This window comes from Colobus angolensis, unplaced genomic scaffold, assembly GCF_000951035.1.
Source record: "Colobus angolensis palliatus isolate OR3802 unplaced genomic scaffold, Cang.pa_1.0 Scaffold23, whole genome shotgun sequence".
Lineage (NCBI taxonomy): Eukaryota > Metazoa > Chordata > Mammalia > Primates > Cercopithecidae > Colobus > Colobus angolensis.
In genome coordinates this window covers 16,502,469-16,516,753 of record NW_012115488.1, presented here as the reverse complement: position 1 = coordinate 16,516,753, position 14,285 = coordinate 16,502,469, and the positions used below count along the sequence as shown (strand labels likewise).

General features: G+C 33.9%; 1 long non-coding RNA gene across 1 annotated transcript in view; it reads right to left on the bottom strand.

The window, feature by feature from the left end:
• The window catches only part of LOC105513435, a 169,546-nt gene that overhangs the window by 73,416 nt on the left and 81,845 nt on the right, over positions 1-14,285 (bottom strand). The window lies entirely within an intron of this gene.

Here is a 14,285-nt window from a genome sequence, read left to right as displayed (position 1 = left end):
GCTTTTGTTGCCATTGCTTTTGGTGTTTTAGTCATGAAGTCCTTGCCCATGCCTATGTCCTGAATGGTATTGCCTAGGTTTTCTTCTAGGGTTTTACGGTTTCAGGTCTAACATTTAAGTCTTTAATCCATCCTGAATTAATTTTTGTATAAGGTGTAAGGAAGGGATCCAGTTTCAGCTTTCTACATATGGCTAGTCAGTTTTCCCAGCAACATTTATTAAATACGAAATCCTTTCCCCAATTCTTGTTTTTGTCAGGTTTGTTGAATATCAGATGGTTGTAGGTGTGTAGTGTTATTTCTGAGGCCTCTGTTCTGTTCCATTGGTCTATATCTCTGTTTTGGTACCAGGACCATGCTGTTTCAGTTACTGTAGCCTTGTAGTATTGTTTGAAGTCAGGTAGAGTGATGCCTCCAGCTTTGTTCTTTTGGCTTAGGATTGTCTTGCCAATGCAGACCCTTTTTTGGTTCAATATGAATTTTAAAGTAGTTTTTTCCTATTCTGTGAAGAAAGTCATTGGTAGCTTGATGGGCATGGCATTGAGCCTATAAATTATCTTGGGCAGTACGGCCATTTTCACGACATTGATTCTTCCTATCCATGAGCATGAAATATTCTATTTGTTTGTGTCCTCTTTTATTTCCTTGAGTAGTGGTTTGTAGTTCTCCTTGAAGAAGTCCTTCACATCCCTTGTAGTTCTCCTTGAAGAGGTTCTTCACATCCCTAGGTATTTTATTCTCTTTGTAGCAACTGTGAATAGGAGTTCACTCATGATTTGGCTCTCTGTTTGTCTGTTATTGGTGTATAAAAGCGCTTGTGATTTTTGCACATTGATTTTGTATCCTGAGACTTTGCTGAAGTTGCTTATCAGCTTAAGAAGATTTTGGGCTGAGACGATGGGGTTGTCTAAATATGCAATCATGTCATCTGCAAACAGGGACAATTTGACTTCTTTTTTTCCTAATTGAATACCCTTTATTTCTTTATCCTGCCTGATTGCCCTGGCCAGAACTTCCAGCACTATGCTGAATAGGAGTGGTGAGAAAGGGCATCCCTGTCTTGTGCCAGTTTTCAAAGGGAATGCTTCCAGGTTTTGCCCATTCAGTATGATACTGTCTCTGGGTTGTCATAAATAGCTCTTATTATTTTAAGATATGCTCCATCAATACCTAGTTTACTGAGAGTTTTTAGCATGAAGTGCTGCTGAATTTTGTCAAAGGCCTTTTCTGCATCTACTGAGATAACCATGTGGTTTTTGTCATTGGTTCTGTTTATGTGATGGATTACATTTATTGATTTGCGTATGTTGAACCAGCCTTGCACCCCAAATCAACAGAATATACATTCTTCTCAGCATCACGTCACATTTATTCCAAAATTGACCACACAGTTGGAAGGAAAGCACTCCTCAGCAAATGTAAAAGAATAGAAATCACAACAAACTGTCTCTCAGACCACTGTGCAATCAAATTAGAACTCAGGATTAAGAAACTCACTCAAAACCACACCACTACATGGAAACTGAATAACCTGCTTCTGAGTGACTACTGGGTAAATAATGAAATAAAGACAGAAATAAAGATGTTCTTTGAAACCAAAGAGAAAAAAGACACAACGTACCAGAATCTCTGGGACACATTTAAAGCAGTGTGTAGAGGGAAATTTCTAGCACCAAATGCCCACAAGAGAAAGCAGGAAAGTCTAAAATCGACACCCTAACATCACAATGAAAAGAACAAGAGAAGCAAGAGCAAACAAATTCAAAAGCTAGCAGAAAGCAAGAAATAACTAAGATCAGAGCAGAACTGAAGGAGATAGAGACACAAAAACCCCTTCAAAAAATCAATGAATCCAGGAGCTGGCTTTTTTAAAAGATCAACAAAATTGATAGACTGCTAGCAAGACTAACAAAGAAGACAAGAGAAATGAATCAAACAGACGCAATGAAAAGTGATAAGATATCACCACCGATCCCACAGAAATACAAACTTACATCAGAGAATACTATAAACACCTCTATGCAAACAAACTAGAAAATGTAGAAGAAATGGATAAATTCCTGGACGCATACACCCTCCCAAGACTAAACCAGGAAGAAGTTGAATTGCTGAATAGACCAATAATAGGTTCTGAAATTGAGGCAATAATGAATAGCCTACCAACAAAAAAAAAGTCCAGGGCCAAACAGATTCACAGACGAATTCTACCAGAGGTACAAAGAGGAGCTGGTACCATTCCTTCTGAAACTATTCCAATCAATATAATAAAAGGGAATCCTCCCTAATTCATTTTATGAGGCCGGCACCATCCCAATACCAAAGCCTGACAGAGACACAACAAAAAAAGAGAATTTTAGACCAACATCTCTGATGAACATCGACGTGAAAATCCTCAATAAAATACTGGCAAACTGAATCCAGCAGGACATCAAAAAGCTTATCCACCAAGATCAAGTTGACATATAGGGTTTTTATAGTTAGAGAAGAGAAGTCCAGTCTGTTTTCAAAGTTTCAAAGGACAGGCTGACTCTCTTGTTAGGAGCTATTGCAGCTGGCGACTTTAAATTAAAACCAATGTTCATTGACCATTCCAAAAATCCTAAGGCCCTTAAGAATTATGCCAAATCTACTCTGTCAGTGCTCCAGAAATGGAACAACCAAGCCTGGATGACAGCACATTTATTTATAGCACGGTTGACTAAATACCTTAAGCACACTGTTGAGACCTACTGCTCAAGGTAAAAACTATTTTCTTTAAAATATTACTCTCATTGACAACGCACCTGGTCACCCAGATGGAGATGTATAAGGATATTAATGTTGTTTTCATGTCTCCTAACACAACATCCATTCTGTTGCCTGTGAATCAAGACAGAAGATTTCTGTCAAGCCTAAACTTCAAGCCTTATTATTTTGACCTTCAAGTCTTGTTACTTAAGAAATACAGCGTATTAGCTTATGTTAGTTAAGAAATGCAGCTTATAGCTGCCATAGATTGTAACTGCCCTGATGGATGTGGGTAAAGTAAACTGAAAATTTTCTGGAAAAAGATTCACCATTCTATATGTCATTAAAAATATTCTTGACTAATGGAAAAAGGTTGAAATATCAACAATAACAGAATTTGGAAAAAGGTAATTCCAAACCTCACAGAATGACTTTGAGGGTTTCCAGACTTCAGTGGAGGAAGTAACTGCATATGTTGTGGAAATAGTAAGAGAACTAGAATTAGCAGTGAAGACTGAATATGTAACTCAATTGCTGCAATATCATGATAAAACTTGAACAGATGAGAAATTGCTTCTTACAAATGAGCAAAGAATGTGGTTTCTTGATGAAATATACTCTTTGTTAGGATGCTATGAATATTGTCAAAATGAAAACAAATAGATATAGAAGGTACATCAACTTAGTTGATAAAGCAGTGGCAGAGTTTGGGAGAATTGACTCCAATTTTGCAAAAAGTTCTATGGTGAGTAAAATGCTATCAAACAGCATTGTACATTACAGGATAATATTTTGTGAAGAGAAGAGTCAAGCCATGCAGCAAATTTTATTGCTGTCTTACTTTAAGAAATTGCTATGGCCACCCTAACCTTTAGCACACACCACCCTATTCAGTCAGCTGTCATCAATATTGAGGCATGACCCTCCACCAGTGAAACAATTATTACTCACTGAAGGCTCAGGTCATTGTTAGCAATTTTTAGCAAAAAAGTTTTTTTAGTTAAGATATGTAATTTTTTACACATAGTACTATTGCACACTTACTAGACTCCAGCATAGTATAAACATAATTTTTATATGCACTGGGAAACAAAAATTTTTTGGCTTATTTTATTGCAATATTCACCTTATTGCAATGGTCTGATCAATTTCCTCAGTATCTCCAATGCATGACTCTATGTGCTGCTTAAAAGATACTCACATCACCTTAAAAATTCTCATAGATTGAAAGAGAAAGGATTGAAAAAGGCATTCCATGAAATGGAAACAAAAAGAGAGCAAGACTGCAAAGGTACCTATACTTAATTCAGACAAAATAGATTCTAGGACAAAAGTGTAAAAAGAGACAAAGATTATCATACAGTGATATATGGGTCAATCCATCAAGAAGATATAAGAATTGTAAACACACATATATGCCAAGCATCAGATCACCTAAATTTATAAAGCAAGTATTAAGAGATCTGAAGGAAGATACATACTGTAACACAGTAATAGTAGAGTATGTTAGTACCTTGCTTTCAACATTGAAAAGATCATCCAGGCAAAAAATTAATAAGCACCCATTTGAATTACACTACATTTTAGATCAAATGGACCTAATGAACTTATACAGAATATTCTACCCAACAGCATCAGAATTCAGAATTCACATTCTTCTCAAGTACACACAGAACATTCTTCAGGATAGATCATATGTGAAGCCACAAAACAAGTCTAAACAAATTTTATATTACAATCATTTCAAGTATTTTTTTCTGACAATAGTAGTATAAAACTAGGAATCAATAACGGGAAATGATGAATAAACAATAAATATGTGAATATTAAACAATATTCTCCTGAATGACTGTAGGTTCAAAGAAGGAATAATTAAAGGAAAATTTAAAAACATCTTAGACAAATGAAAATGGAAACACAACGTACCAAAACTTATGAGATGCAGCCAAAGCACTGCTAAGAGGCAAGTTTATAGCAATAAACACCTACATCAAAAAAGAAGATATTTAATAAACAACCTAATGTTATTCATCATGGAAAAATGGAAACAAACTGGGCCCCAAAGATCAGAACATAAATAAACGTAATAGCAAATGTAATATCAAAGCTAGACAAAGACATTATATTTACCAGTAAAACAATATAAAATATTAATAAAACTAAGAGTTTATCTTTTGAAAGGATAAACTAAACTGAAAAACCTTTAGCTAGACTAAGAAAAAAGAGAGAGATTCAAATACATATAATGAGAAATGAAAGAGGAGACATTATAACTGACATCACAGAAATACAAAGAATCATTTGAAATTATTATGAACAATTATAAACTAACAAATTGGACAACTCAGAGAAATGAATAAATTCCTAAAAACATGTAGCCTATTAAGACCAAATGAAGAAGAAATTGGAGATCTGAACAGACCAACAAAAAGTGACAAAATTGAATTGGTAATTAAAAATCTCTCATCAAAGAAAAGCTTAGAACATGATGACTTCACAGCTGAATTCCAGCCAATATTTAAAGAAAAGAACAATACCAATCCTTCTAGTACTCCTCTGAAATATTACAGGTGAGGAGATAATTCCAAACTTATCTTACAAGGCCAACATTACCCTAATACCAAAGCTAGACAACAACATGACAAGAAAAGAAAATCATAGGTGAATATCACTGATGAACATAGAAACAAAAATCCTCAACAAAATACTAGCAAACCATATTCAACAGTATCATAAAGTGTTCATTTATCATGATCAAGTGGGATGTACCCCTGGAATGCAAGATTGCTTCAATATATGCAAATCAATAAATGTGTTTAACCATATTAATAGAATGGACAAAAACAATATGATCATCTCAATAGATGTAAGAAAAGCATTCTTTTAAATTTAACACCATATTATAATAAACATTCTCAACAAATTTGGTATAAAAGAAAGCTCCTCAACACAATAAAGGTCATATGTGACAAGTCCACAACTAACATTATACTCAATGATGAAAAGTTAATGGCTTTTTTTCTAAGATCAGGAACATGACAAGGATGCCCACGTTCACCACTTCTGTTCATCACAGTACTGGAGGTACTCGTCAGAGCAATTAGATAAGAGAAACAAACAGAAGGCATCCAAATAGGAAATGAAGAAGTGAAATTATTACTGTTGCTGACAACATGACCTTACACGTTGAAAATCCAAAAGATTCAACCAAAAAACAGTTAGAACTAATAAAGGACTACAGTAATGTTGCAGGATACAAAATCAATTTACAAAAAGAAGTGACATTTCTATATACTAACAACAAGCTGTCTTAAAAAGAAATTAATAAAACAATCTCATTTACAAGAGCATAAAAATACTCAGGAGTAAATTTAACCAAAGAGATGAAAATTATAGAACATCAATGAGATAAATTGAAGAGGACACAAATACATGGAAAGATATTTTATGTTCAGGGATTGGAAGAATTAATACTGTTAAAATATTCATACTTCCCAAAGCAACCTATAGTTTCTATGAAATCCTTATCAAAATTCCAATAGCATTCTTTACAGAAATGTTTAGTTCTAAAATTCCTGTGGAACCACAAAAGATCCCAAGTATCCAAAGTCATCTTGACTAAAAAGAACAAGGCTGGAGGCATCACACTATTGAATTTCAAAATACATTGCAAAGCTATAGTAATAAAAACACATGATATTGACATAAAAACAGATATATTCATCAATGAAATGAGATATAATGTCTAGAAATAAACTTACACATCTATTGTCAATTGATTTTCAACGAAGGTACCAAGAACACACAATAAGGAGAGAACAGTCTCATCAATAAATGATATTGGGAAAACTGGATATCCACAAACAAAAGAATGAAAATGAACCTTATCTCAGTCCTTATACAAGAATCTGTTCAAAATGAATTAAAGACTTAAACACAAGATCTGAAAGTATAAAACTACTGGACAAAAACATAGGGGAAAAAGTCCCATGACATTAATCTGGGGAGAGATTTCTTAGATATGAACCCAAAAGCACAGGAAACCAAAGCAAAAGTAGACAAATGGGATTGCATCAAACTTAAAAACTTCTGCATAGCAAGGAACACAGTAGCATGAAAAGACAAGACACAGATGGAGAGAAAACATTTGCAAGTAATACACTGGATAAGGGGCTAATATCTAAAATATACAAGGATATCAAACTACTAAATAACAAGAAAATAAATAACCTTATTTTAAAATGGGCAAAGGACTTGAATAGGTATTTCTCAACAGAATACATAGAAATGGCCAACAGATATATTTTAAAATGCTCAACATCTTTCATCACCAGAAAAATGCAAATTAAAACCACAATGAGCATCACCTTAACCTGTTAAATTGACCATAATCAGAAAGATGAAAGATAAGTGTTGGCAAGAATACGGAGGAAAGGAAATTCATATACTGTTGATGGCATTGTAAATTAGCACAGCCACTTTAGAAAACAGTATGGAGACTCCTCAAAAAAAATGAATTATCATATAATTCAGCAATCCCACTACTGGGTATAACCTAAAAGAATTAAAATCAGTATGCCAAAGGAGACATCTTCATCCCCGTGTTCATTGCAGAATTATTCACAATAGCCAAGATATGGAAACAAGTTATGTCCATCAATGGATAAATGAATTTAAAATATTTGGTATATATACACTATGAAATATTATTCAGCCTTAACAAAATAGGAAATTCTGTCATTTGTGACAAAATGGATGAAATTAGAGGATACTATGTTAAGTAAAATAAGCCATTCACAGAAAGACAAATATATGGTCTCAATTATATGTAAAATCTAAAAACTGATAAAAGTAGAGAGTAGAGTAGTGGTTACCCAGAGGCTAGGGGGTGGGTAAATGGGGAAACAGAAGATGTTGATGAACAGGTACAAAGTCATAATTAAATAGATGAAATAAGTTCTGGTGTTATATTGCACAGCAAGGTGACTATAGTTAATATCAATGTATTGTATATTTCAAAATACCTAAAAGGGATTTTCAATGTTCTTGCCCCAAAGAAATTAATTACACCTAAACATCACATTGTGTCCCATAAACATATATATAATTATTATTTGTCAATTAAAAATAAAATTAAAAAGTAATAGTATATAACATTACATATTATATAACATTGAGATTCATATAAAGTAAAATATATGTTTTTATTTATATAAAAAATAAAATAAAATGCATGCCATGTATCCTATTTTATGAAATCTGCCAAACTTGAATATGTGAATTATCTGTATAAGCACTGCAGCCTCTTTTCTCTAAGCTAGCACAATCATATTCTGTTCATACCAAATATAAAACATTTCTTGCTTTCCTTACGTGTTTTAAATTCTAGGTAAGTCTTGTTTGTACTAACTAATGTAATAACAACACAAAAATAAGACAACACAAATTAAATGAATAAGAATTTTTCTTTGAGGGCTTATAACAGAGTTACATAGCAGAATTCCATTTCTCATTACGTTTTATTTTAGAAAATAGGGAATTATGGGGAAAATAACATAGGTGGACCTATATGGCAAGCTGCTAAAATGAATATCTACTAAAGTAAAATATGTAAAAAATATTCAGATATTATGGTTAAACAATAAGAGAAATTCTAGTCAAAATTTTCAATCTGTGAAAGGTTTCTCAAACTATAAAAATTTAGCCTATTTGAAGTAAAACAAATGTAGAAAATTATAGTCTAACTAAATAATTATAAGAACTACCCTCTTTGCAACTGCAAGGAGAATTCTTGGAATTGTATTAAGGGTAAATGATGCATAAGAACAAATAAAATGTTCTACACTGGAGACTTTTTAGACAAACATACAATAAGTACTGCATCCTCATTAAGAAGGATGTTGAACATCTATAGGTCCTCTCATAAAGAAATAGCTACTACATATTGTTTAATTAAAAAAAGGAAAAGAGCACAGCTTTTCATGTAAGATTCCTTTCATGTAAGATTGATTACATAGTAGTTACAAACTTCAGAGTCAAAAGCTAAGATTACGTGAAAACACTAATTTTTAAATTTCTTATTTCCTCTCTGGTGGAAAAATTAAATTTGCCAATTCATGTTAAACTCAGTTATTTCAAACTTAAAATTCATTTACTGAGGGGTACATATTCAATTCCTTGAGAATTCTAAAATCTGGCTTTTCCCCATTCCCCTAATCCACATTTCCCCATTACCTTTTCTTCTTCCCATGAGTGATCTAAGTTCTTAGGGCTCTTCTATGTCATCCCGGCATTAGAGGGAGGTGTCTGGGCCATGTGGATGGGTAATTGTCCAGGCTGGCTTCTACTGATATACACTAATATCTACAACAGTCTTCAGTAATCACATTTCCTTGCCTCATCACTGTTTGCCTTTTAGGCACCAGGTCCACATAGGCTATTCTGCTTCTGCCTCCTTCTTAGCAGGAAGCTTATCCAGGACTGCCTTGTGGATCCCAGCCATGTCCAAATCCCTCTTGGAGACACATGATACACTTGGACTCCCACCCACATCAAGGGGAAAGAGCAGAAGGCTCTTGTAAATTTCAGGTCTACCGATAAGACACCTCTTAAATCATTGCTACTAATTACCACGTTAGATGCAGAGATTCTGCACAAGACTTTCAGGTTTCACTAGTTTCACAAAGGAAAGCTAAAGAATGGTTTCTCTGTCATTTTGGGATCTCTCCCCAACCCTTTCATTCTGGGTACCTTCTCCCACAGTACTCAGTCTGAATAGTAGGTTGCTGGGTCTCTGCTCAGGGAGCCATCATCATCTCTGCTTCTTCCTACAGCTGATGCCTTCATCTCCTGTGGAACAGGACATTGTTCTTAAATTATCAGGCTTTCTTCTAAATTCTGTTTTTTAGAAGAAATTATGGGCTTGTTCCTTGGTATACAACATTTAATTTTTTCACTAAAAAATATCTTCCTCTCAAATATTCCACATCTTTTAAAGTAAAAATTACCTTGTCTTACAGCAAACCAACTTCTTTGTTCTTCTACATTCTAGTTGGTAATACCTTCCCTAGGGCAAATAAATCTCCTTTGAGGCAATTAAGGCTATTCTTGGTTGGGGAGCTGAAAGGTAGAAGACCCCAGACAACAGCAGTAAACCTCTGTTAGTATTGTCAGATTTTATCTCAACACACACACACACACACACAGAGGTGCACACACACACACACACAGAAAGAGAGAGAGAGAGAGAGGAGAGAGAGAAGCATGCACGTACCTTGGAAAATATGCATAGGAAATGTCTACAAAGAATACAAGATGTTATTCTTGGGTATCACTGGTTAATTGGGAATTTAAGTGTTGGTGATTTTATTTGTTTCCTTAATCTAAATTTTATAATGAGTACATGCTGTGCTTTATAAACTATTCTAATGAATAAGTTAAAGATTTCTTAGTCTCTTATAAGATAAAATTTTCTCTTTGAATTAGGCAGCGAGCCTGAGTGTCAAGGATGAGATGCTGGCCTCTGAGTGATAATCAGAACTCTTCCATGAAGACAGCACATAAAGATGATGCTACCAATTGAAGTATTCATGTAAATATTTTTCAAAAATAGCATGATCTTTTTCTGCCTACTTGCATGTATACCAAAGAATTTAGCTAACCCTTTTCCTGTATCTACCTAAAAAATGAATTCTATATGCTACTGAGATTACATGAAATCTCACCCAACTTAAATATCATCCACATGGTCTTTATAGATTTCTAATTTATATTCTTGAATTCAGGAAGTGACAGAATATAGTGGTTACATGTCAAAACAATTGGCAACAGGAAGATGCCGGTGTTTGTCTACACCAATTAATAACTGTTTGACCTTGTGTGAAGTACTTAACTTCTTTAGATAAGGTCTCAGGATCCTTATCTATAGAATGGGGTAAATAATAGTGCACACCTCAAATAATTATAAAAAATCAATGTATGAAATAAATGTGAAATGTAAATAAGCAGAAAATAGAAGATTCTCAATACAAGTTAGCCGCTAGAATGAGAACTCAAAGTACTATAACCACCTGCTCCACCAACTCTCCTCTGAGTATTGCTATTCTACTACTTTCTCCCAGGATGTGACTCTTCCCAGACCCATTTAACAATAGGAAGGAATTCTCTCATAATCTATGCCTGCACAAAGCTACTGAAACAAGTAACTAACACCATATGGTCAGGCAGACCTGGTACAGCTCTGTAATTTGCTATTTGTGTGAACTTTAGCAAACTACTTAGCATCTTTAAATTTCATCTGTAGAATGGGGCTATTAATCCCTATATCCAAGTGTTGTTATACCAGAAATAATCCATACAAGGTGCTTAGTACAATGCCAACATATTATAAATGCCCAACGTATGACAGTTATTCTTTCTTGGTGAGTCATGAAATGTTGATATATCTTTTAATTATCTAACCTTAGCACTATTATCTAATTATTAGCTATTATAATAAAGAGAAGCCCTAAGCTAGGTGTGGTGGCATGTACCGGTAGTCTCAGTTACTCAGGAGGCCGAGGCAGGAGGATTGCTTGCACCCAGGAGTTTGAGGTTTGAGTGGGCAATTAGTGCACTGTAAATAGTCACTGTTCTCCAACCTGAGCAACACAGCAAGACCTATGTCTCTAAATCAATGAATAGAAATTCATTTTCATCTTCTCAATCATATAAGAAAAACATATTTCCTCATCTAAACATCTACTGACAACCATTATGGTGTAAAACACACCAAAAGTAATCTAAAAATGAAACTAAATATTGATACGTCAATACCCACAGAGCATCAAATCGATTTATTGTTTTTAAAACTATTCAAATAAAATAACTTCTTATTTTAACTGCTTAGTGGTATTTCTCTTGGTTCCAAAAATGACATTAAATAGAACCCTAGTTAAGCTGCAAAGATGAATTACACATCATTATTTCCATCTGAAACAATAATAAAGAGGTTTGTTAATTTTTTATAAAATAATCACTTTCTTAAAGTATCGAAGAAGGGGCTGCTCTTTATCTTTTCAACATGAACATTCTTTTGTGAAATCAACATAACAATGAAATAATTGTGTTCTTAAGATCACTAAGAAAATCACTATTTCGGACAGCTTAGTGTGTTTTATGAATACACTTTAGCAGACTGGCAGCCTCAAAGAGCAGCTTACAACAACCAGCCAATTTAATGCTATTTTAAGGTAGCTGTAGATTTTCTCTAATATAATGTGACTGTTTCAATCTTTTAATTTAAACTGAATTTTGGCTTTAATGAAGGTTTATCCTGGCAAAGAAAGCAAATTGCATTTTGGGGGTGAGTTCTACCTTCAATCAGAAATACAGTAGCTGTAGCAAGAAACAGCACACATTCTCCTTTATTTTTTTCTCTTTTTGATACTTATGCTTACTGGAAACTTGTCATTAAAATGTTCAGATTCAGGAAATATCATCATCTAACTTACTTTTAGGGAATATAAAAAACCGAATGATTCACACCCTAAGTATTTATATTTTTCATCAAAGATAAGCATCTAGCACAGGGGTCAGCAATTCTATAATTCTACAAGAGCTAGATAGTAAATACTTTGGCTTGGTGGACCACCAGGTCTCTGTCCTAACTGTTCAGCTCTGCCATATTAGTACAGAAGCAGTGGTAGGCAACACATATATAAATGGGTATGACTGTGCTCCAATCAGTTTATTTACAAAACCGGGGGTAGCCAGTCTTAAGCTATAGTTTGTGGACCCTGGGTGTAAAACATGGGTCATATTCAAAATATAGAAAATACAACTCACTGTACAGAATACTTGGTGAAGAATTCAAAATGGAATTACACCAACTCACAGAAAAACTACTAAGCATATTCTATATCCAAGATTCAATGTTAAATGCTATGAAAGTAAAATAGTAATGTAAGACCAAGTTCTTATACTTGAGAAGCTCATGATTTTCCAAAGAAGCCAACACTGGAACAGAATAAATTGACAACAAAACTGGGCATTATGAAATGAAGTGTTAGATGGATAGGCTCAAATTAAGTTCAGGTCTTTCAGGACTCCACTAGGGATACGCATTTATTTAAAACATTTTAACTAAACGAAGAGTGAATAACACTGTTATCCTGGAAAAGAAAAGTTGGCACTGTATTTATCAGTTAATTTGATCTGTAGAATTACCTACTATTCCATATACTCCCTTTCTTCATGTTTTATAATAATAGAAATTTTCAAAAATCTATGTTTATTCTAAGGACACAACATAAAGCCACATAAAATTGAATTTAAAATTACATTTTATACTTTTATAGCTGTGGGGAAAACATGAAAAATTTAGCATTTATGCTCAGGAATTCCTACTGACTTCTAAGAAAAATGTAATTCATCCTTGTAAATTAGCTAAGGTTCAGAAGTCAATACCTAGGAGGAATATATACATATATATAATAATTATTATGCATGTAATGTATGTATTATGTATAATGTGACTGTTTTAATATATGTGTATATTCATATGTATATACATACACACACATATATACATAAAGTATGAATAATGAGAATCTTTTTAAAAGAAAAATAAATCTGAGGATACATTCATTCTGCTTGCCATTATTTCCCTTGTTAGGAAGGAAAATATCAGTTAGATATTTTGAGTTTTTACACTGCTCTGAAAAAGCATCCAAAATTAGCTAGGTTTTTAAACCACCGTAATTTATAAAAATCACTGTATTTATAATGCACACTTAGTGCTACATCTCAGAAGTATTGCTTCCAGTATTTTTTGACCAGACTTGAAAAATTCTTGCTCTGAAACACAAGGTTGAGATAATTTATCAAAACATGAAAAATCCTACAGTGTCCTGTTCCACATTTCCAGCTTTGAAATTTATGAATCGTTATGCAGAACTTACTATGTATTGCCTGTCCTATCTCTTGCAAAAATGCTTTTCAAATTTGCTCTCCTAAAGTAAGATCTGGAATTAAATAGAGCTATATTGTAGCCTAAAAAAAAAAAAGTACTCCTAAAGCAGCAGAGCAACTGAGTTAGCTCAAATCATCATCTGAGGATAACCAAGGAAAGTGGACCCAAGATCAACGGCCTTTTGATGTTTGCCCACTGCTAGCACATGCCCCTGCTCACCTGCCCATTTTGTTCGCAACACCTTTGGAATAGTCTTGCCAAGATATATGTTTGCTTATTTTTTGAGGATGTTCTTTCCAGGATTTTCTACTCATCCTCCTTATTCAAGGATGTTCTTTCCAGGATTTTCTACTCATCCTCCTTATTCAAGGATGTTCTTTCCAGGATTTTCTACTCATCCTCCTCATTCAAGGATGTTCTTTCCAGAATTTTCTATTCATCCTCCTCATTCAAGGATGTTCTTTCCAGGATTTTCTATGCATCCTCCTTATTCAGGGAACCCCCAGAGGAGAGACTCACTTACTTGTCCCTGGTCTCATTATTCAACACATGCCACAACAGATTTCGCTTTTCTGCTTGCTTTTAAAACTGTTCAGGAAAAGATATGA